The sequence below is a fragment of the Vipera ursinii genome (genome assembly GCF_947247035.1).
Source record: "Vipera ursinii genome assembly, chromosome: 2".
Taxonomy (NCBI): Eukaryota; Metazoa; Chordata; class Lepidosauria; order Squamata; family Viperidae; genus Vipera; species Vipera ursinii.
In genome coordinates this window covers 148,905,956-148,927,129 of record NC_139513.1, presented here as the reverse complement: position 1 = coordinate 148,927,129, position 21,174 = coordinate 148,905,956, and the positions used below count along the sequence as shown (strand labels likewise).

General features: G+C 48.4%; 1 long non-coding RNA gene across 1 annotated transcript in view; it reads left to right on the top strand.

Moving 5' to 3' along the window:
* The first annotated feature begins 683 nt into the window (after nucleotides 1-683).
* Nucleotides 684-21,174, top strand: part of LOC310635778 — a 306,456-nt gene continuing 285,965 nt past the window's right edge. Inside the window, exon 1 of the long non-coding RNA XR_014491519.1 lies at nucleotides 684-730. This is a non-coding gene — a long non-coding RNA (uncharacterized lncRNA). The remainder of the gene's footprint in view (nucleotides 731-21,174) is intronic.

Genomic DNA, 21,174 nt, shown 5'->3' with positions numbered 1-21,174 from the left:
CAGGCTGATACGAAAATTTCAGTACCTGAACTCTGCTTGGCTGAAAACAGTTAAAGGCACAGAGTAGCCAGTTAACTGGTGCCAATCCTACCTGTATGACATATAGCTTGACTCATACAGTACATACCAGGTGCTAGGCCAAAGTGTAGCTGCTTTCTAACTTAACATGCTGTGTGTGACTAGTCCCTGTGGTTTGTAAACTAATCATTTGTGGCTTTGCATGCAGTGTGAAGGCAAGGGTAGTTCAGTCAGCACACAACCTACAGCTTCCGGTGACATGTGAAACAACCAATCGTGCTTTGTTGGACTGGCTGTCCAAGTATCAGGAGCATCAGGAACAGTTTGTCTCAACACCCTGACCTAAGGATTGACAAGGAGATAGCATTCTCTTCCTAAACAGTCAAAACAAGACATCCTCCTCCTCCATAGTTTCCCCTAAAACAGAGGTCCCAACCTGTGGGCTGCAGCCTACTATAAGGCTGTGGCCTATTGGCAAATGAGTCCTGTGAGTGGTGGGCTGGCACATGCACGCACACACAGAGACCAACTCATGAGCGGCAGTCACTAGCACTTGCAGCCCCACTCGCATGAGCAGCAAATGCTAGCACCCGTCGCTCACACCAGTGAAGCTATGCGCATGTGCACATGCCTGCCCCTTGCACACAACTATCCCAAGAGGACCCAGATTGTTGGGGGCAATAAGCTGACTTTGTAATAATGCCGCTTGGGGGTGTGTGTGAACGCCCTAATAAGCAGGCATATACATAGAATGAAGGCTACTGCTAAGCTTGTAAGCCGCCCTGAGTCTTCGGAGAAGGGCGGGATATAAATGGAATTAAAATAAATAAATAAATAAATATCCCCTTTTTCCCCCTCCCACCTGCGCCGGGCCGCCAATGCAGAATTGTTGGGAGATGTTGCCCTAAAATCCTCCTACAAAGCTTGCCTGTCTTTCTTTTTACCATTCTGGCACAATAAAATAGTAATAGTAGTAGTCGTATATCTTTGCATAGCATCCTTCCTCTAAAGCAGAAGTCCCCCACTCCTGACCTGTGGACTTGCACCAGGCCACGGCATGCCAGAAACTGGGCCATGCAAACAAGCGAAGCCCCATCCGCGGGATGCAGGCAGCACGCAAAACCATGCCCCCTCCAGTCCATGGAAAAATCTCTCTCCATAGAACCGGTCCCTGGTGCCAAAAGGTTGGGGGCTGCTGGTCTGAAGGATGTGAGTTCAGCATGCATTTCAGACAATCAGCAATCTTGATGACCCAACATGAGGGACAGCAAAATGAGGTATTACCAAAGTTGGTCATCAAAAATGGCGATGGATGCCAGAAGGCAATGTAAATGACATCTGGGCTTAAGAGAACTGAAGCCTATTAGCAGAACCAGGGTCCTACCTGCCCAGATCTCTGCTGGGCTCTGGGAAAGAAACAAGAGTCTTGAAGACAAACAGCAGAAGAGACAGAAAAGTGCCCTTCACAGCTGGTTGGGAATTGGCAGGACTGACGGGCTATACAGAACTGCTATGTAGGTTCACTTTGGGAAAGCTTGATGCTTGTTTTTTTAAAGACTGGCATTACGTGTCTTAATCCTGATCTTCTGTTCCTGTTCAGCTTCTGATTTGTCACCAAGTATTACAAGAGTCCCAGAATGCTTCGGTCTCTTAAATGGAAACTGATTCTGCAAGTACTCCTCTCTCTCTCTCTCTCTCTCTCTCTCTCTCTCTCTCTCTCTCTCTCTCTCTCTCTCTCTCTCTCTCTCTCTCTCTCTCTCTCTCTCTCTCTCTCTCTCTCTCTCTCTCTCTCTCTCTCTCTCTCTCTCTCTCTCTCTCTCTCTCTCTCTCTCTCTCTCTCTCTCTTTCCCAGCACAGCAGAGTTTGCCAGCATGGCGGGTGCTGGCAGGGCAGCTAGGCTATCAATCCCTGGTGGAGTGTAATTAACATAAAACAGAAGCAATTAATGGATTGCATTCCTAGTCCATTAAACCTGCAATGGATTTGGAGTTCCCCGATCTGACATTTAGTACCTTTTAGCCAGTTAAATATCAATTGCTTATTAAAAACTGCTCACTGATGTTTAGTGCCTTCTGCAATGAGAGGCAAAGAGAGGCAAGTGGGCACCATCTACTCAGACAGACTGGGGACGTGCCAGCCCGAAGCATTTTGTTCCGTGCTCAGAGTAATGTATATTTGTTTATATATATATTGGGAAGATGAGAGCAGAGACTTAAGAAAGAAAGTTCACCTGAGTCAGGGGAAATATTTGGGAATAAAGAATCTCTTTGGCTTTATTGACCTTGGGTTTGGTTTCTGAGGTCAGTTAGGTGGCAGCACCTACTTGGCCTTGGCCAGTCCCCCAAAACTCAGCAGAATCAGATTTATCCTCAGATGGGAAATTCACCTGAAAGTCCCAGGATTGTGGACTAAGTGGGATTTTGAGAAAATATGGGGAACAAAGGCAACAGCCAACACTTCAGATCTGTTGCTAAGAAAACAACATGGACTTATTCCTGTGGTCACCAGGAGGCAAGCTCAGGTCATAGGAGACTTTAACTTGAGAATGAAGATAAGAGTACAAAGAATGAAACGATGGATGGATGAGTGGATGGATGGATGGAATCCTCTACCCTCACAATCTCCTTCTGTGGTTCTTGCTGACTTCCCCCCAACATTAGTTAATTTCAACTCTCCCAGGTAAACCGACAAGAAGCACGATTAGATGAGCTAAATTTACTTTATTGTAAGGCTACATTTACAGAATCTTGCAAGACTAAAAGAATATTCAGACTTCTTGTCGCCACTCTTAACTGCTTGATCCATTAGGAACGGTCCATCTAAGTTTCTCTGTCTGACAGTTAAACCACTGGGGGTTCCTGCCTCTTTTTCCTGTTTGTTTCTTCTTTTAAGATCATCCACACATTCCACTGCAGTTAACATGGCCATGAGGCTTCTGTTATAACAGGGGTCTTCAAACTTGGCCCTTTTATGACTGGTGGACTTCAACTCCCAGAATTCCTCAGCCAGCCTGGCTGAGGAATTCTGGGAGTTGAAGTCCACCAGTCATAAAAGGGCCAAGTTTGAAGACCCCTGTGTTATAAGATGGAAATTGTTGCCCAGCTCCCATGGAAGTGACCTGGTTTGGGAAGCTTAAGGTAAGTTGCTACATGACTGCACGCCCTGCAGTCCAGCATAAGGACCTTTATCTCATGTGTGATGTGGAGTATCATGTTTTGGATCTGCTTTGGTATCTCTGAATCAGGACAACTTGCCAACACTGGTAGAATTATAAATTTTGAATGGTACCAGCAAATTCTACGAGAAAATGTCAGAAAAATCTGACCGGGAACTGCAACTCAGAAGAAAGTGGCTTATGTTGCAAGACAGTAACCCAAAACACACAAGTCATATGACTACAGAACAGTTAAAGCAGAAGAAAATTAATGTTTTGGACTTGACAAGTCAAAGTCCTAACCTTAATCCTAGGAAATGTTGTGGAAGGGCCTGAAGCAGGCACCTCTGACTTGAAGCTGCTCTATAAGGAGAAATGTTCCTTTGTGGGAAGTCAGACCCTCCCCCAGAGAAGGAAATATTAAAAGGGCAGAAAAATATATTTCCTCAAAGGATCTTAAAGAGGCAGAAAAGCATGCCCAGTTTTCTTAATAGTCCCAAGTCTCCCTCCCCCAAGCAGAAACCAGCTCTGTACAAAAGCAGATGTAAACCATCCAGGAAGGTTGAAGCTAGAAGATTAAGAAGACAAAGACACCTAAAATCTACATACCCCACCCAAACTCTAAGACAGGACATAATAGGATTAACCCACAGATGCCAAAAGGACACGGGTCAAAATACATGACACAGGAAATACAAAGCCTCAGACAGGAACAGGAAACAACCTCAAGAGCCCCAGAGGGTATAATAACCCACTCCCTACATGTGCTCTCTCTCTTTTTCTCCAGAGCTATCTTCCTGTCTGGCTCTCCTCTTCAATAAACTGCAACCTTCTTCCTAAAACAGTCGCCCTGTTGTTTATTCCCAGCTTGGACTGAACCACGATGAAGACTTTTCCTTGAATGCCTCCAAGCTGACGTACAGAACTAATCAACAGTTATTGGAAACATTTAGTTGCAGTTATTGCTGCTCACCAGTTCCTGAAAGGAAAGGCTCACCCACTTTTACCACACACAAATATGTAATTTTGGATTACTTTCCTTAATAAATAAATGAACAAATATAATGTTTCTGATTCATTTGTTTAACTGAGTTCTCTTTATCTAGTTTTAGGAGTGGTCTGGAGAACCGATCACATTTTAGGTCACGGTTATGCAAGACTATTGCAAATTCAAACAGGTTCGCCAACTTTTAAGCATCATGGTATACACCACTTTCCAGTCCTTTGAGGAAAGGTGGAAACAGAAATGAAATCTGATCAATCCATTGGTAATAAAGCAACGCAACACTTTGTGGAATTTATTCAGATCTCTGGAGAGGATTGAACAGAAGAAAAAGGAAAGAGGCTTTGAAGGATAATTTAGCAATTCTTCCTCTGAATGCTCCCCTACCTAGAACAGGGGTCTCCAGACTTGGCAACTTCAAAACTTGTGGACTTCAACTCCCAGAATTCCTCAGCCATTCCTCAGGAATTCTGGGAGTTGAAGTCCACAAATCTTAAAGTTGCCAAGTTTGGAGACCTCTGGGCTAGAAGGATACAGGCAAAACAGTGTTTAACTCTTCATTGCCAGCCTTCTAGAACAGGATGATAAAAATCAAGCTTGTGAAAGAGAATAATCTTCTTAAGGTTTCGTAGGTGCCCACAGCTGTTCAGAACCAGCTGCCTGGATGTAAGTCTAGAAGACTCATGGCTGCTGGATATTTGCCCTCACAACATCATTGTGTATCAAAATCCATTCCTTACCAAATAAGTATAGACTGAAGGACAGGAAAAAAAGTTACTCCTTCTCTGGTATGTCTGATGACCCTGTTTTCAACTATCTATTCTTAATAGATCATTATCCTTATTTTTGTTATCCTATTCTGATTGTATTGGAGAAGGGGATTTCTTTAAAAAAAACACAACTCTTCTACGTAGCCGTAAAGGTAGTCTTCTTTCCATCTTCTCTCACTTCTCATCTCTGAAGGTGCTGAAGTGAGTCCCAAGATTCATCTGTATGGGGAGCTTACTTAAAGTCATATTACACGTTACACTTTTCTGAGTTGGAAAACAACCATAATAGTCTTGTTGTTGTTAGGAGAACTCCACAACTGCAGAAGCTCAGTAAAGAGCTTCGAGAGAGAGAGAGATTTGTGATTTTCCAAATGTAGCTTGATTATTTATCTTTATTTATACCCTACCTTCATTATTTTATAACCAACTGTTTTTCTTAGGAAACTGCTGGGTCTCCCTCCCTGTGTTGGCTTTGCTCCAATGTACCTGGAACTGGGCATTTGTTCAATCGAATGCATGGCGTGGATCAACACCTTTAAATGGTGGTTCCGGGTGCTCTTCTCGGCAGTCCCTGGTAGCTACCTCTCCCTGGTGTTTGCTGACCCTCATACTTCTCGTTGGGAGAGGGAGCTGACGAAGAAACTCCACTTGCTAGGTGTTACGGGTGATGCCTTGGGAGATTATAGCCTCAAGGACGCCCAATCTAGGGTAGTCCAACGGCTTGTAGACATAGATTTGCAATATTTAAGAGCCAGAGCTAACAAAACCTGCTCCCCTATGATCTTCAGCCAATCTAACAATTATGGACTGAGGATGGCTTCATACTTCTACACTCTAACTATCCCCAAGTATAGGAGAGTCTTCTCTCTAGCCCGTTTCAATGTCTTGCCCTCAGTACTACTCGACGGGCTATTTAAGAGGCTCCCGATTAGCGAGCGACTATGCCCCTGTGATAGCGCTGAGGTTGAAACCGTGGAGCATGTCTTTTTATACTGCCCTTTGTATAACACAGGCAGAACTAAATTACTGTCTCTCCTTGAAATAGACCCTTCTGGTCCCAATGCTAGTAATTTGGTCTTATATTGTCTAGGGGATGGTCCCTCATACATCACTTCTCCGGTTTCTAAATTTCTTTTAAGAGCTGTAACTATTAGAGGAGAATGTTGTAATTCCCTTCAACCAAGGCTTCTGGTGTCCAATTGTCTATGATTTCACTTTCTCCGTGTTTTTCTTTTGTTGTACTTGTACTTTGGTCTGTGACCGCAAATAAAGTAATAATAATAATATAACCAACTCAAAAAACATATTTAATGTTCTTCCCTCCTCCTATTATCCCTACAACAACAAGCCTGTGAGATGGGCTGGGTTGAGAGAGAGAGAGAAACTGGCTCAAAGTCACCCAGCTGGCTTTGTGGCTAAGGCGGCACTAGAATTCCCAAGTCTTCTCTTACTAGCCTGGTGTCTTAAGCACGACATCAAATTGCTTCCATCACTTTTGGCAGCTGACTAGTCTGGCTTGCACTGATGAAAGGAAAATCTACATGGCCGCTGACTCTCCCACCCAACCCCAACCCCTGTTTTGAGCACAGGAGCTTGTGCCGCATCCTGAGATTTGAAAGGTGGGGTGGGTAATCTTAAAAGTGCCATCATTTTAAATGGATGTTGAATTGGGATGTTCCAGATTGACATTTGCATACTGTAGACACGTGTTTCATAGTTTTCCTTCTTTTTTTACTGCTGCAACATTGTGGTTAATGGCGGAGGTAATGAGGATGGGTGCTCCATAATTCCTCTAAGCTAACTTTCTACCATTGTTAAGAAGATGCTTACAAGCCTCAGGAGTGAGATAAGAAGTTATTTCTAATTCATCAAGCCCACTAGGTGCAGACTTTGAGTTAATGAGCTGGCAGGAGGATTTGTGGGCAAAACTCCAAAGTCCTATTTTCAAAGTATTATCATAATAACCATGCTTGCGATCCTGAAAGCCCAGGGATTGGTGTAAACACACACACACACACACACACACACACACACACACGAGGATATGATCCTGAGTTCTTGCTCACTTCAAATGAATAGATAAACCCAAAACCACGGCTTTCATCCTTATCTTTGCCCAACGTAATTGTTGGCAACTGTCTGGCAGAACCCCAAACTATAATTTAGTATGAAAGAGGCCAGGGCAGTGGGCCATGGAGAGAGAGAGAGAGAGAGAGAGGCAATGCCACTGCACTGCAAAAGAAGCTTCTCTCTTCCCACCTATAATGCCGATTGGCAAAGTCACACTCAGCCTATAAAGGTAGAAAATCTCAAATAAAAGTTTGCCAGAACTTCTGTGAACATGTATATACTGGGGGTGGGGGGATGTGGGGACTACACTGATTTAGAGGCCATGGGCCTACAGTCTTGACGTACGGGTAGTCGTTGACTTACAACCAGTGGTGGGATTCAAATATGTGAACAACTGGTTCTCTGTGTGTGGATGCCGCTTCCAGAAGTCCATTCTGGACCTGGGCAACAGAAAATTAGCTACCGGTTCTGCCGAATTGATGTGAACCGGCTGAATCCCACCACTGCTTATGATCATGTGCTTAGTGATCATTCAGAAGAAAAGAAAAGAAAATGATTTACGACTGGTCCTCCTACTTACAACCATTGCAGCATCCTCACATCAGGTCATCAGAGTTTGGGCACTTGGCAACTGGATTATGACAGTTGCAGCATCCCAGGGTCATGTGATTGCCATTTGCCACTTTCCCAGCCAGCTTCTGATGAGTAAAGTCAGTGGGGAAAGATGGACTCACGTGATTCATTTAATAACTTCAGTGATTCTCTTAATGACCGTGGCAAAAGAGTTCATAAAATTGGGACCCATGATACCTTGCTTAGCAATGGAAATTCTGGTCCCAGTTATGTTGTTCGTAAGTCAAGGACCTCCTGTATTAGCAATCTGCCTTCACTTATTGCCTTCAAAATGTTTTGGGTTATATTCAGTGCGTCAAAATATTATGGGAATGATGTAGTTTAATATAACTGGGGCTTCAAGTGTGAACAAAGATGATGTACAATTGCTATGACTCATCTGTGCAGGATGAGCAGATGCTGCATAAACTATATTAACAAGAGAAACAATAATGCAGCTGAATGTGCCATGTTAGCAATCCATTTTTATTTGCAGTTGTTTAGAACTTAAAGCTAAAATATAGTTGTTGAGATAAACAATTTTTTTAATAATCTGGGGGGTGGGTTGGAGGCATCATGCTGCAGCTGGTTTTTTTAACAGAACAAAATAACAAAATAACAGACTTGGAAGGGACCTTGGAGGTCTTCTAGTCCAACCCCCAGCTCAGTCAGGAAATCCTATACCAGTGATGGCGAACCTTTTAGAGACCGAGTGCCCAAACTGCAACCCAAAACCCACTTACGTATCATCGGGTGTTGGGTGGGCGTAGCCCATTAGGTGGCTGTGGCCAATTGAGTGGGTGTGGCCCATTGGGTGGGCGTGGCTGCGGTGGTAAAGGCAGACTGGGTGGGACTAAAAAGTTTGATCAATCAATTCCAACTTTGCGAGATCTTTTATTTTTCCACAAGAAGTTGAAATTTATTTATTTATTTATTAGATTTATATGCCGCCCTATCTCCCAAAGGACTCAGGGCGGCTAACAACGATAAAACACAAAATACAAACATTAAAAGGTATTAAATCAAATTATCCCATAAATAGTCCAATTAAAAACACAATAAAACAAAATTAAGAAAACCTCCCTTCCATCAGTCCAGGTCAGCCTGTTGAAAGAAGCCATGTTTTAAGGTCACGACGAAAGGAACAGAGATCCGGGGCCATCCGGAGCTCCAAGGGGAGTTGATTCCAAAGGGCAGGTGCCCCCACAGAGAAGGCCCTCCCCCTGGGGGTCGCCAGTCGACATTGTCTGGCCGACGGCACCCTGACGAGGCCCTCCCTGTGTGAGCACACAGGGCGATGGGCAGTCATTCCTGGCAGCAGACGGTCTTGCAAATATCTGGACCTAAGCCATGTAGGGGTTTAAAGGTAAGTACCAGCACCTTAAATCTCACCCGGAGGACAACTGGTAACCAATGCAGCTCACGCAGGAGGGGTGTAATATGGGAGTATCGGGACGCTCCCATCACAACCCGCGCAGCCGCATTCTGCACCAGTTGAAGCCTTCGGGTGGTCTTCAAGGGCAGTCCCATGTAGAGAGCATTGCAGTAGTCTATACGGGAGGTAACGAGCGCATGAGTGACCGTACGTAGGGCATCTCGGTCCAGATAGGGGCACAACTGGTGCACCAGGCGAACCTGGGCAAATGCCCCCCTGGCCACGGCTCCTATATGATCTTCAAAACTGAGTCGTGCATCCAGGAGATCGCCTAAGTTGCGCACCCTTTCAACGGGGGTAACACCTCTCCCCCCATAACCAAAGATGGAATATCCTGGATTATCCGAGATGCTGGCACATATAGCCACTCAGTCTTGCCTGGATTAAGTTGGAACCTGTTCTTCCCCATCCAGACTCGTACCACTTCTATGGTTGGTTCGGGGTAGAGATGAAAAGCTGGGTATGATCAGCATATTGATGGTACCTTACTCCGAAACCATGGATGATCTCACCCAGTGGCTTCATATAGATGTTGAACAGGAGGAGAGAGAGGACTGACCCCTGAGGCACCCCACAAGTGAGGGACCTAGGGGTCAACCTCTGCCCCCCTGCCAACACCGACTGAACAGCCCGAGAGGTAGGAGAACCACCGTAAAACGGTGCCTCCCACTCCCAACCCCTCAAGACTTCGCAGCAGGATACCATGGTCGATGGTATCAAAAGCCGCTGAGAGATCTAATAGGACCAGGACTGAGGAATGACCCCTATCCCGGGCCCACCAGAGATCATCCACCAGCGCAACCAATGACATCTCTGTGCTGTACCTGGGCCTGAAACCCAATTGGCACAGGTCCAGATACTCAGTTTCCTCCAGAACCAACGGGAGCTGCTGCACCACCACGCTCTCAACAATCTTCGCAATAAAGGGAAGGTTGGAGACAGGACAAAAGTTGTTCAAATTAGCTGGGTCCAGGACAGGCTTCTTGAGGAGGGGCCTCACCACCGCCTCCTTCAAGGCGACAGGGAAGCACCCCTCACTCAAAGAAGCGTTGATAACCGCTTGGAGCCAGCCTCGTGTAACCTTTCGAGTCGCATACACCAGCCAGGAGGGACACGGGTCTAACAAACACGTGGTGGCACTCAGTCTTCCCATGATTCTGTCCACTTCATCCGGAGTCACAGGGTCGAACTCCTCCCAAATGGTGTCAACAAGACCAGTCACTTCCCCCCCATCAGATACTGCCCATTCGGAGTCCAGGCCGGCCTGGATCTGAGTGATTTTGTCCAGCACATGCTGATTAAAATCCTCAACTTGTCCCCGCAAAGGGTCCTCTCTCGTCCCCTGATTCAATAGTGAATGGGTCACTCTAAACAGGGCAGCCGGGCAGTTATCTGCGGACGCAATGAGAGTGGCGAAGTAAGCACGCTTCGCCACTTCCATTGCCACAAGATAAGATCTAGTAAAAGATCTTAACTGTGCTCGGTCAGATTCGGACCGACTGGATCTGAATATTGATATTGATTGATTGATTGAACCTTTTTTTTTTTTGCACACAGCAGCAGAGGGCTAAAGCAAAAATGTTTTATAAATCCCAGCTGAAGGCCTAGGACTGGGGCGACAGTGCGTGAGCCCACAGAGAGGGCTCTGTGTGCCACCTGTGGCACGTGTGCCATAGGTTTGCCACCATGATCCTATAGCACGGGTCGGCAACCCGCGGCTCCCAGTCGCCTGGTGCATGCGCACCTCTCCGAACGGGAGGAGGTACGTGCGCACCACTCCAAAGGTTTGGAGAGCTGCGCGCGCACCTCTCTCGCACCTCCGCTGGAACACCCGTGTCGAGACCTGCTGGTGTTCGGGCGGAGGTGCGGTTTGGAGACCTGTTGGTGTTCGGGTGGAGGTGCAGTTTGGAGACCTGCTGGTGCCGGTTTAGAAAGCTGCCGCGGCCCGCAGCAGCTTTTTAAAACGGCACCAGCAGGTCTCCAAACCGCTGTTCGGGCGGAGCTGCGCGCGCACCTCTCCAAAGGTTTGGAGAGGTGCGCGCGCAGCTCCGCCCAAACACCCGTGTCGAGACCTGTTGGTGTTCAGGCGGAGGTGCAGTATGGAGACCTGCTGGTGCCGGTTTAGAAAGCTGCCGCGGCCGGCTGCAGCTTTTTAAACCGACACCAGCAGGTCTCCAAACCGCTGTTTGGGCGGAGCTGCGCGCGCACCTCTCCAAAGGTTTGGAGAGGTGCGCGCGCAGCTCCGCCCGAACACCCGTGTCGAGACGTGTTGGTGTTCGGGTGGAGGTGCGGTTTGGAGACCTGCTGGTGCCGGTTTAGAAAGCTGCCGCGGCCCGCTGCAGCTTTTTAAACCAGCACCAGCAGGTCTCCAAACCGCTGTTTGGGCGGAGCTGCACGCGCACCTCTCCAAAGGTTTGGAGAGGTGCGCGCGCAGCTCCACCCGAATACCCGTGTCGAGACCTGTTGGTGTTCGGGCGGAGGTGTGGTTTGGAGACCTGCTGGTGCCGGGTGCTGGGTTGCGGCGCCGCCTTCAGCCCGGGCGTCGCCAGAGCCACCCCCGGGACCTCCAAACTGCTGCTCGACCTCCACCCGAACACCAGCAGGTCTCCAAACCGCTGTTCGGGCGGAGCTGCGCGCGCACCTCTCCAAACCTTTGGAGAGGTGCGTGCGCAGCTCCGCCCGAATACCCGTGTCGAGACCTGCTGGTGTTCGGGCGGAGGTGCGGTTTGGAGACCTGCTGGTGCCGGGCGCTGGGTTGTGGTGCCGCCTTCAGCCCGGACATCACCGGAGCCACCCCCGGGACCTCCAAACCGCCGCCCAACCTCCGCCCGAACACCAGCAGGTCTCCAAACCGCTGTTCGGGCGGAGCTGCGCGCGCACCTCTCCAAACCTTTGGAGAGGTGCGTGCGCAGCTTCGCCCAAACACCCGTGTCGAGACCTGCTGGTGTTCGGGCGGAGGTGCGGTTTGGAGTCCTGCTGGTGCCGGGCGCCGGGTTGTGGCGCCGCCTTCAGCCCGGGCGTCGCCGGAGCCACCCCTGGGACCTCCAAACCGCTGCCCAACCTCCGCCCAAACACCAGCAGGTCTCCAAACCGCTGTTTGGGCGGAGCTGCGCACACGCGCGCAGTTCCGCCCAAACACCTGTGTCGAGACCTACTGGTGTTCGGGCGGAGGTCGGGCGGCAGTTTGTAGGTCCCGGGGGTGGCTCCAGCGATGCCCGGGCTGAAGGCGGCGCCGCAACCCAGCACCCGTCACCACGGAGACCCGTTGCCGCTGACGTGCAGGTGCGTCCACATTAAAAAAAGTGGAACCGCGCGCGTGTATGCACACGCACGAATGCGCAAAAATCCGTTTTGCGCATGCGCAAAACATTTTGTTTTATGCACATGTGCGTGCATGGATGCACGTGCACGGCTCCCACTTTTTTTTATGTGTGATGGAACCGGTTCCCAGTGGCTCTTTTGTTTTTTTCAGGTTGCCCACCCCTGTCCTATACCATTCCAGACAAATGGCTGTCCAATCTCTTCTTAAAAACTTCCAGTGTTGGAGCACCCATAAGTTCTGGAGGCAAGCCATTCCACTGATTAATCAAGTTTACAAAGTAACAGCAGAACAGTAAATGCAAGGTCCTTATTTACTGTTCTAATGTTTTATAGTGTAGTTTATTCTAATGTTTTATAGTGTAGTTTATTCAATGTCTTTAAGCCGCCTCCAGTGATCTTTGGCAAGATGGGTAACATACAAGTTTGATAAATAAAGAAACAGCAAGAAAAATATACGTTGCTGAAATAATACCACCAGGAAGTAAATAGGCAAGGCTTGAAAAAGCCAAAGGAACAATACTAAGAGATCTCAAGACACATCCACACCATCGCATTTTCTTTTTTGACTTTGTCAGCACCCAGCAAAAAGGCAAGCATGCACAGAGCAGGCCTAATAACTGAAACAGCAAACATGTTTTTGTTCCATGCTTGGAACAAACGGTCCAACTTAAAGAGAACTTCAAATGACTTGTGTGCTCCACCACAGAGAATAATGGGAACACTAGAAAGCTTGCACACCTCCAGCTCAGCTCAAAGACTGATTTTACAAGATGCTATTAAACAGACCTTCCAAAGAAAGATGTTTCAGAGTTTGCACAGTTTCCAAAAAAGAGTTCTCCTCTGAGACTTGCCTAAATACATTTCAGATGTTGATGGGGCTGAAGGGAGTCTCTCTCCCAAAAACTTTGAAAATCCTGGCAGGAAGTAGACAAGTTCTCCTATTCTGGCAACTGTCCTAAAAGGATAAAATGGCTGTACCCAGCCATAAAAAAAACTGCCTGGGGGGCAATTACACCAGCAATAGCCAGGAAAGATGCACTGATCTCTTGCCATGCACCAAGTAAAACAAACGTGTAATATGCGTTCAGCTGTGAGTGGAAATGCCTATTAAATACACTATCGGATGAACATATAGTCTTCTCCTGCTCTCATCCATAAAATCTATGCATATTATTTGAGGAAGCTGGAGATTCTCTAGGCTCCTGCTGAGAAGCGGCATCTTGCCCTTTCTCTTTTCTTATTGGGTTGGCAATGTAAGAGGAGGAAGACTGCTTTATGCGGCTCATGACACTTCCTTGTGACTCAGGAAATTGATAGACTACGCTATGTTGCGCATATCAGCTTTGGCCTTGAGCGTCTCTGCAGTAGAGTATGCTGCTCCAGTGTGGGGCACATGTGCACACGTGAAACAAGTTGATGTCGCCATGAATGAAGCAGTACGCTAAGTGACAGGTTCTCTCAAACCCACCCTAACTGAGAAAATATACCCTCTCTCTGGCATTGCCCCACCTAAGATCAGAAGAGAAGTAGCAGCAGATGCTGAGAGAACTAAGCAAGAAAATGACTCTTGACATCCTCTGTACGGACATATCCCCCCAGCCCACCGCCTCAGATCTAGAAACAGCTTTATGGCAAGAACAAACATTCTCGAGCGCACGCAAGAGCAAAATCGAATTGAAAGATGGAGGAAGGAGACCATCGAGCAAGGAATAACATTAAAGGAGGATGTGGCTGAAAGATTTGACCTCCCTTATACTACCTGGGGGATCCTGAATAGGTTGAGAGTTGGAGTGCCTAATTGTAAAATCAATATGCTCAAGTGGTGCCTCTTACCAGATAACAACATGCTATATAAATGTGGAGAGACACAGGGCTTGGCTCATTTGCTGATATGTTAACTATTACCAGAAACATGTAAGGAGGAGGAGGAGGAGGAGGAGGAAGAGGAGGAGGAGGAGGAGGAGGAGGAGGAGGAGGAGGAAATTGGCCTCAAGAAAATCCTTCACCCACATCATTCCTTGGGGTTGAGCAGCCCAGGAGCCAAGAAGATTTAAAAGGTGGTGAGCCAGTGCCCAGTCCCAACTCCTCATCCTCCGGCTTCAAATGCTGGCCTCTGAGTAGAGAGCTATGGCAGCTGCACAAAAGAGAAAAACAGTCCATTGTCTTTTAATTGAAATGGATGCTGCTGCACGTCAGTATGAACAGGAAGCAATGATTGGCATGATGGCCTCCTTTGGCACGCTCACCCAGTGATGGCTTTACATTCTGTGCAGTTTTAAAGCTCTTTGGGAATTTGGCCACTCTGTGCATAGAGCGACCTGCCCATTCCAGGGTTTTAAACAGATGTTTTAAACTGTGGTATTACATGAACAGGGGATACTGAAATCATGACAGATCATGGCTAGGTTCTTCAAGTGCAATGGGTATGTAAAGGATCCAGGGATTCAGCTGACAGACACTCTGCTCTCCTATTCTTCTACTTGCAACCAAGTTTTCCACAGCCAACCCCTTCACACAGCCAACAAACCAACAAGAAGCTGGTCCTGAGAATGAAGCAAATCCAGCTGCTAATTTGGCAGTACTGTGCCAACTTTCTACTTGTCCAAAAATTTTCTTTTCACGAGTCTCATTCATTCATTCATATTAATCAGGTTTATATCCTATCTCAGTCCTAAATACTCTTGATAGCTCACAACTAAGAATAACATAACCATAAATAATAAAAAGTACTGTGGGAAGACAGCAACCCCTCCTGCAGAGAAAGAAATATTTTGGGTAATATTGAAAAGGCAGAATATTATATTCTGCCAAAGGAATAATGGAGAAAATCTTAGGCAGAAACCACCCCACCTCATCCCAAGTCTCCCTCCCCCAAGCAGAAACCATCTCTGTAGAAATGCAGATTTGATAATCCTTTCAGAAAGACTGGAGCCAGGAAGCTTGGAGCTGATGGGATTAGAAAGACAAAAACCCCTAGAACCAACAATCCCTCACCCAAAAATCCAACACAGGACATAACCATCAGCCACAGCCCCAGAAAAGCTGGACATGACATTTAGGACATAATAGGATTAACCCAGCACCATCAGAATACAAAAAAAGGGGACACTGAACCTCAGGTCAAAGTTCATGCCACAGGAACAGGAACAACTCCAAACACAAAAGCCCAAGAAGCCCACCTCTCCCAGCACCATGTGGTCAGCTGCCCAGAGCCACATGCTGTTGTGGCTCTGCTCTTCAATAAACAAGAACCTTCTTTCTAAAGCAGCCACCATTTTGTTTATTCCTGGCTTGGACTAGACCAGGCATGTCAAACTGCCGGCCCATGGGCCAGATGTGTCATCCGGAAACCCCGCCTACCCCATTGCCGGCAATGGGGAAAAAATCGTGATATGTTGCACGACGTCACATGATGTCACAAGTTTGACATGCCTGGACAAGACTCTGATGAAGATTTTTCTTTCAATAGTACAATACATACAGAGCTCAAAACACCCTTCGACTCAGTTTTCAGTTAGTTCTGAAGGCACAAAACTCCTGCAATAAATAGATCTGCTCAATAAATGGCTCAAAGTCCAATCGATGTCTTTCCCCTCAGCTCCATTTTGCCTTCATAATAACCCTATACAGTCCTTTTTTTTTTGGAAAAGAAACTCGCCAGAACTCACACATGTTGTACAACCCACCTTGCCTACCCTGCAAGATTCTATCCAAAAAAGGTGCCGGAACTCCGTTCTGAGCATTCTATGAGAAAAAAAGCCCTGACCCTATAAGATTAAACAAAATGGTGGGTCCTGGACTTGAAACCACTCAGTGACCATCTTCTACCAGTGACCAAAGAGTATCCAATGGAGACCAGCATCTGTTATTTTGCAGAGGTAGTCAGTTTAATACTGTATAGGGCTTTTTTTAGTCACGTTGCTGCAGTGTCTTTTATATGCTCTTCTCCACTGCCTTTAGTCCTTTCTCTAATAATCTTTCACAAATAGTACAAAATAATACAATTGAGCAGGTTACCAGTTGCACATTGAAAGGACTAACCCCTCCTACCTCCCCCACACTCCCTAAGTCTAAACCAGAAGTGGGGAACTAGGGCCCTTTAATTCTGAGGACGGCTCAGATCTGTAGAATAATTCAACTCTCAATAGTTGAAGAAGAGTAGAGGATGGGAGAATGAGTTAATCAGCAACCAGGAATGGCAGGATATGAGAAACATAAGCAGAGGATAAAAGCCTTTCTGGATTTTTTTTTCTCTACAAGATGTCTGATGTGTGGGGGAGAGACTTAAAAGCAGGACCATTTAACACTCCAGCACTATGGTTGCTAGTTAAGCTCCTGAACTGCACTGGTCGAGCAGTTTGGCCCTTCTCTCTTTCTCTCCAATGTAGGTTAACGAGTAAAATTCTCTCTAGTAAGAGATTTTCCCCATTCTCTGCAGTTCCCTTTTTAACTGTAAATGCCAGCGACTTTTTGCATGGAAAACGAGTATTCTGCTGATGAGATCCGGTCCTTCCCTGTTTTGCAATGTTCACTAGCTAGAACAGTGCTTGCCTATGAAATCATCTTGCCTGAAACCAACTCTTAACATGGAGACACTGGTTTGTGCATCTCTGCACTCAGTTAAATTAATGCCTTCCTTGATACCTAATAAATATCCTTTGATGAATATCCCGTGTTAACTAATAAATACATTTTATTCTATTGGGAATGTTGGGGATGTTGCTTGTTTTGTCTGTATGCACTCAGCAACAAATTTATGGCGGGGAGCTGCAGGCCTGGCCTTGAGGTATCCTACAGCCACATAATTTTCAGACTGGGTCAGGATCAGGGTTGGGTTTTTTGTTTTTTTTAACAATGTGTTGTTAAATGTGTGCCTTGTGGATTTGGAAATAGTTCTTTTGCTGGACATTGAGGTACATGATACTTCTACAGACAAAACCTACAGGACCTTGGTGTCTGGAGAGAGGCAAGGCAGGCAGGTCCGAAAGATCAAGGAGAGGCAGCAGGGTGAATATTGAGGTTTCCTCAATGGACATCAAGGGAACTACAGAAGTTCTGCAATGCAGTTTTTTCTACATAATTTTTAAGCAAGGCTGCCTGTATATCCCATGCTTGTCTTTCCAGATACAGCAGGCAAGACATTCAGAATGAAAAGATCAGTGTCAACCTCCAGAGAAGCAATGCTCCTCTTTTTTTTTCTTTTGCAGCTGCAAAGGGATATATATATATATTTTCCCTTATCTTTAAAGATAAGATAAAAGGAGCTGCAGAGAAAATCCTGAAAATGAATGGTGATTGGATCACAGCCAAGCTCATCCAATGGAATGCTGAATAGGGCTGGGGGCTTCCTTCAGCCTTTACATGGCGTCTGGGGTTCCTGCACTCCATAGGCCACAACCTTTTAAACCAGTCTGTTCTGAACCAGCCCTCTTCTGGCCTTGTAGTAAGGCAAACCCCTATTCAGAAAGAAGAGACTGGAGAGCGTCCAAGGCTAAAAGGCATCTGCCAAGATTTAATTACGCAGTTAACAAAAACACTAGAGCTTGTCTTCTCAAGCGGAAAAGTTGCTTTCAGCAACCAGCCCCTCCCCAAACACTCCTTTTATTGAGAGCTCAGGGCGTGGTCTCCCTGTGCCTCCTCCCGAGGAGTCCCATAGCCTTTCTTTGTTTGTTCCTGCTCGACTGCCTCCTGCATCGGGCATCCTTGAACAGGGCCAGCTGTGGGTCATCTTCCTCCGCACTCTCGGGCTCACGCAGCTGAGAAGAGGTCCCCGGCTGAGGGCTCTGCAAAGCCTCCGAACCATCATCAGCCGGTTCGTTTCCCTCCTCCCCCTCGTCTGAGTCATCCGATACATCGGACCCGGCTGTCGGACCCACAGGCTGGCCCTGAGTCACAACACTATCCCGCACCGCAGGACCCTTCCCCCGGGTCTGCCGATCCGGATGCGGTCGGGATGGGAACTGTTCGTGAAACGCAGTCACCAACGCAGGGGCATGAACGGCGGTCTCGTCTTCCCATGTGAAGTCCTCCGGCCCATACCCTTTCCACTCGATCAGGTACTGGAAGTGACCTTTCAGCCAGCGTGAATCCCTGATGCTGGTGACCTCGTACTCGGGGGTGCTGTCGCCATCACGAGGTCCTGATGGGGGAGGTTCCGCTTGGCGAAGTGGACAAGCCGGTTGTTCGGGGACCAACAAGGACCGATGGAAGACGGGGTGCACGCGCAGGGAACATGGCAGAGTTAAACGATAGGCGACCGGGTTGATGACGGCCTCGACTGGGAACGGTCCAAGGTAACGGTGGTCCAGCTTCCTCGCCGGCCGAGTGGATGGTAGGTTCCTGGTGGACAGCCAGACCCGATCCCCCACCGATAATGGAGGCGTATCCCTTCTCGACCGATCGGCGAACCTCTTGTAGTCGGCCTTGGCCTTCTCCAGCTGCCGTCGCACCAACCTATGGATCGCCTGTAATTCCGCCATGAATTCGTTCGCTGCCGGCTCCGGTGAGTCCACGGGAGAAAGGGGGAAAAACCTGGGGTGATAACCCACGTTGGCCAAGAACGGTGTCATCTGCGTGGAGGTGTGCTGCGAGTTGTTAAAGGCAAACTCGGCTATGGCCAAATAGTCCACCCAATTGTCCTGCTGCAGGTTAACATAGCAGCGCAGATACTGCTCTAAGATGCCGATGACCTTCTCGGTACCCCCGTCGGTCTGAGGATGATGCGCGGACGAGAGGCAAACCTTAATGTCCAACGCCCGCATCAACTCCTGCCAGAAGCGGGCTGTAAACTGGGCCCCCCTATCGGAGACGACCCTATCGGGAAGGCCGTGCAGCCGGAACACCTGTTGGATGAACATGCGACTAGTGGCGCGAGCTGACGGTAAGCCGCGACAGGGGATGAAGTGCGCCATCTTGGTCAACATGTCCACCACCACAAACACTGTCGTGAAGCCGGAGGATGGGGGTAGATCCGTCAGAAAGTCCATGGACACAGCCCCCCAGGGTCTCTTGGGCGTTGGCAAAGGCTGCAGTAAACCAGGCGGGGCCCCTGTCGCTGACTTGGCCTGCCTGCATGGGACGCAGGAGGTGACATAAGACTGGACATCGTGTCGGACTCGGGGCCACCAGAAGGTACGGGAGACCAGGTTCAGAGTCTTGAACAGGCCAAAATGCCCCGCAGCCGGGTTATCATGACATTGGCTGAGGACGAGTCCCCTGAGTGGCCCTCCTGGAACATAGAGCCGGTCACGATAATACAGGAGTCCATCCGTGACCGACCAAGGCGAATCTGGCCCCACCTCTTCCTTCCGCTGAGCCACCCACGCCTCCTGCTGCTGCGCCTCCCGGATCCGAGCCCGTATATCCACCGGCTCCCGCACCGCAGCAAAAGACTTGACGGGGATCACTGTCCTGGGCGGAAGCTTGTCTTCCACTCGGGTGTACTCGGGCTTCCTGGACAGAGCATCCGCTCTCTGGTTGTGCCCGCTTGGTATGTACCGCACCCGGAAGTCAAACCTCGCAAAGAAGAGGGACCACCGGATCTGGCGTTGGTTCAAATTCCGAGCGGTCTGCAGGCTTTCCAGATTCTTGTGGTCCGTCCGGACCTCGATTTGATGCCGTGCCCCCTCCAGATGATGCCTCCAAGCCTCGAACGCCGCCTTGATGGCCAGCAGCTCCTTCTCCCAGATGGTATAGTTGCGCTCCGAGGGGTTCAATTTCCGAGAGTGATATGCGCAAGGGAAAAGGGTACCGTTGGGCGTCGCTGCCTGGAGTAACACGGCCCCAATGGCAATGTCGGAGGCGTCCGCCTCCACGACAAACGGCCGTTGCGGGTCAGGATGCTTCAAGATGGGCTCCTTCATGAAGGCGTCCTTCAAAGCTTGGAACGCCTGTTGTTCGGGGGCGTTCCACTGGAACCGAGTCTTCTTCTGCAAGAGCCGGGTAAGGGGGGCTGTCAAGGCAGCAAAGCCAGGAATGAATGTTCGATAGTAGTTGGCAAATCCAAGAAGTCGCTGAACATCCTTCACGCGACGTGGGGGTTGCCAACTCTGCAACGACTCAACTTTACTCGGTTCCATGGCGATGCCCTCAGGAGAAATGCGGTGACCCAAGAAATCGATGGTCACCTGGTAAAACTGGCACTTCTCCAACTTGGCAAACAGCCGATGTTTCCGGAGGCGCTGCAGGACCTGACGGAGATGCTGATGATGCGCTTCACGCGACGGGGAGTAAATCAGGATGTCGTCCAGGTAAATCACGACAAACTGGTCCAACAGATCTCGAAAGATGTCGTTCATAAAATGCTGAAACACAGCGGGGGCGTTGGTCAGGCCAAACGGCATCACCGTGTACTCGAAATGTCCATAGCGAGTACCAAACGCCGTCTTCCACTCATCACCCGGCCGAACCCTGACGAGGTTGTAAGCTCCACGCAGGTCCAGTTTCGTGAAGATCTTAGCCTCCCGGAGTCGGTCCAAGAGCTCAGGGATGAGGGGCAGCGGGTAGCGGTTACGCACCGTGATGGCGTTGAGTTTCCGGTAGTCACAGCAGAGCCGTAACTCGCCCGACTTCTTTTTGACGAAGAGCACGGGCGCAGACACTGGCGAGGACGAGGGCCGGATGAAACCACAAGCCAAATTCTTTGTCAGGAAGTCCCGCAATGCAGCCAACTCGGGCTCCGACATGGAATACAAACGCCCCACTGGGAGAGGCGCATCAGGAACTAGATCAATGGAACAGTCATAGGGCCTGTGCGGGGGTAATTGGTCCGCCTCTGACTCGCTGAACACAT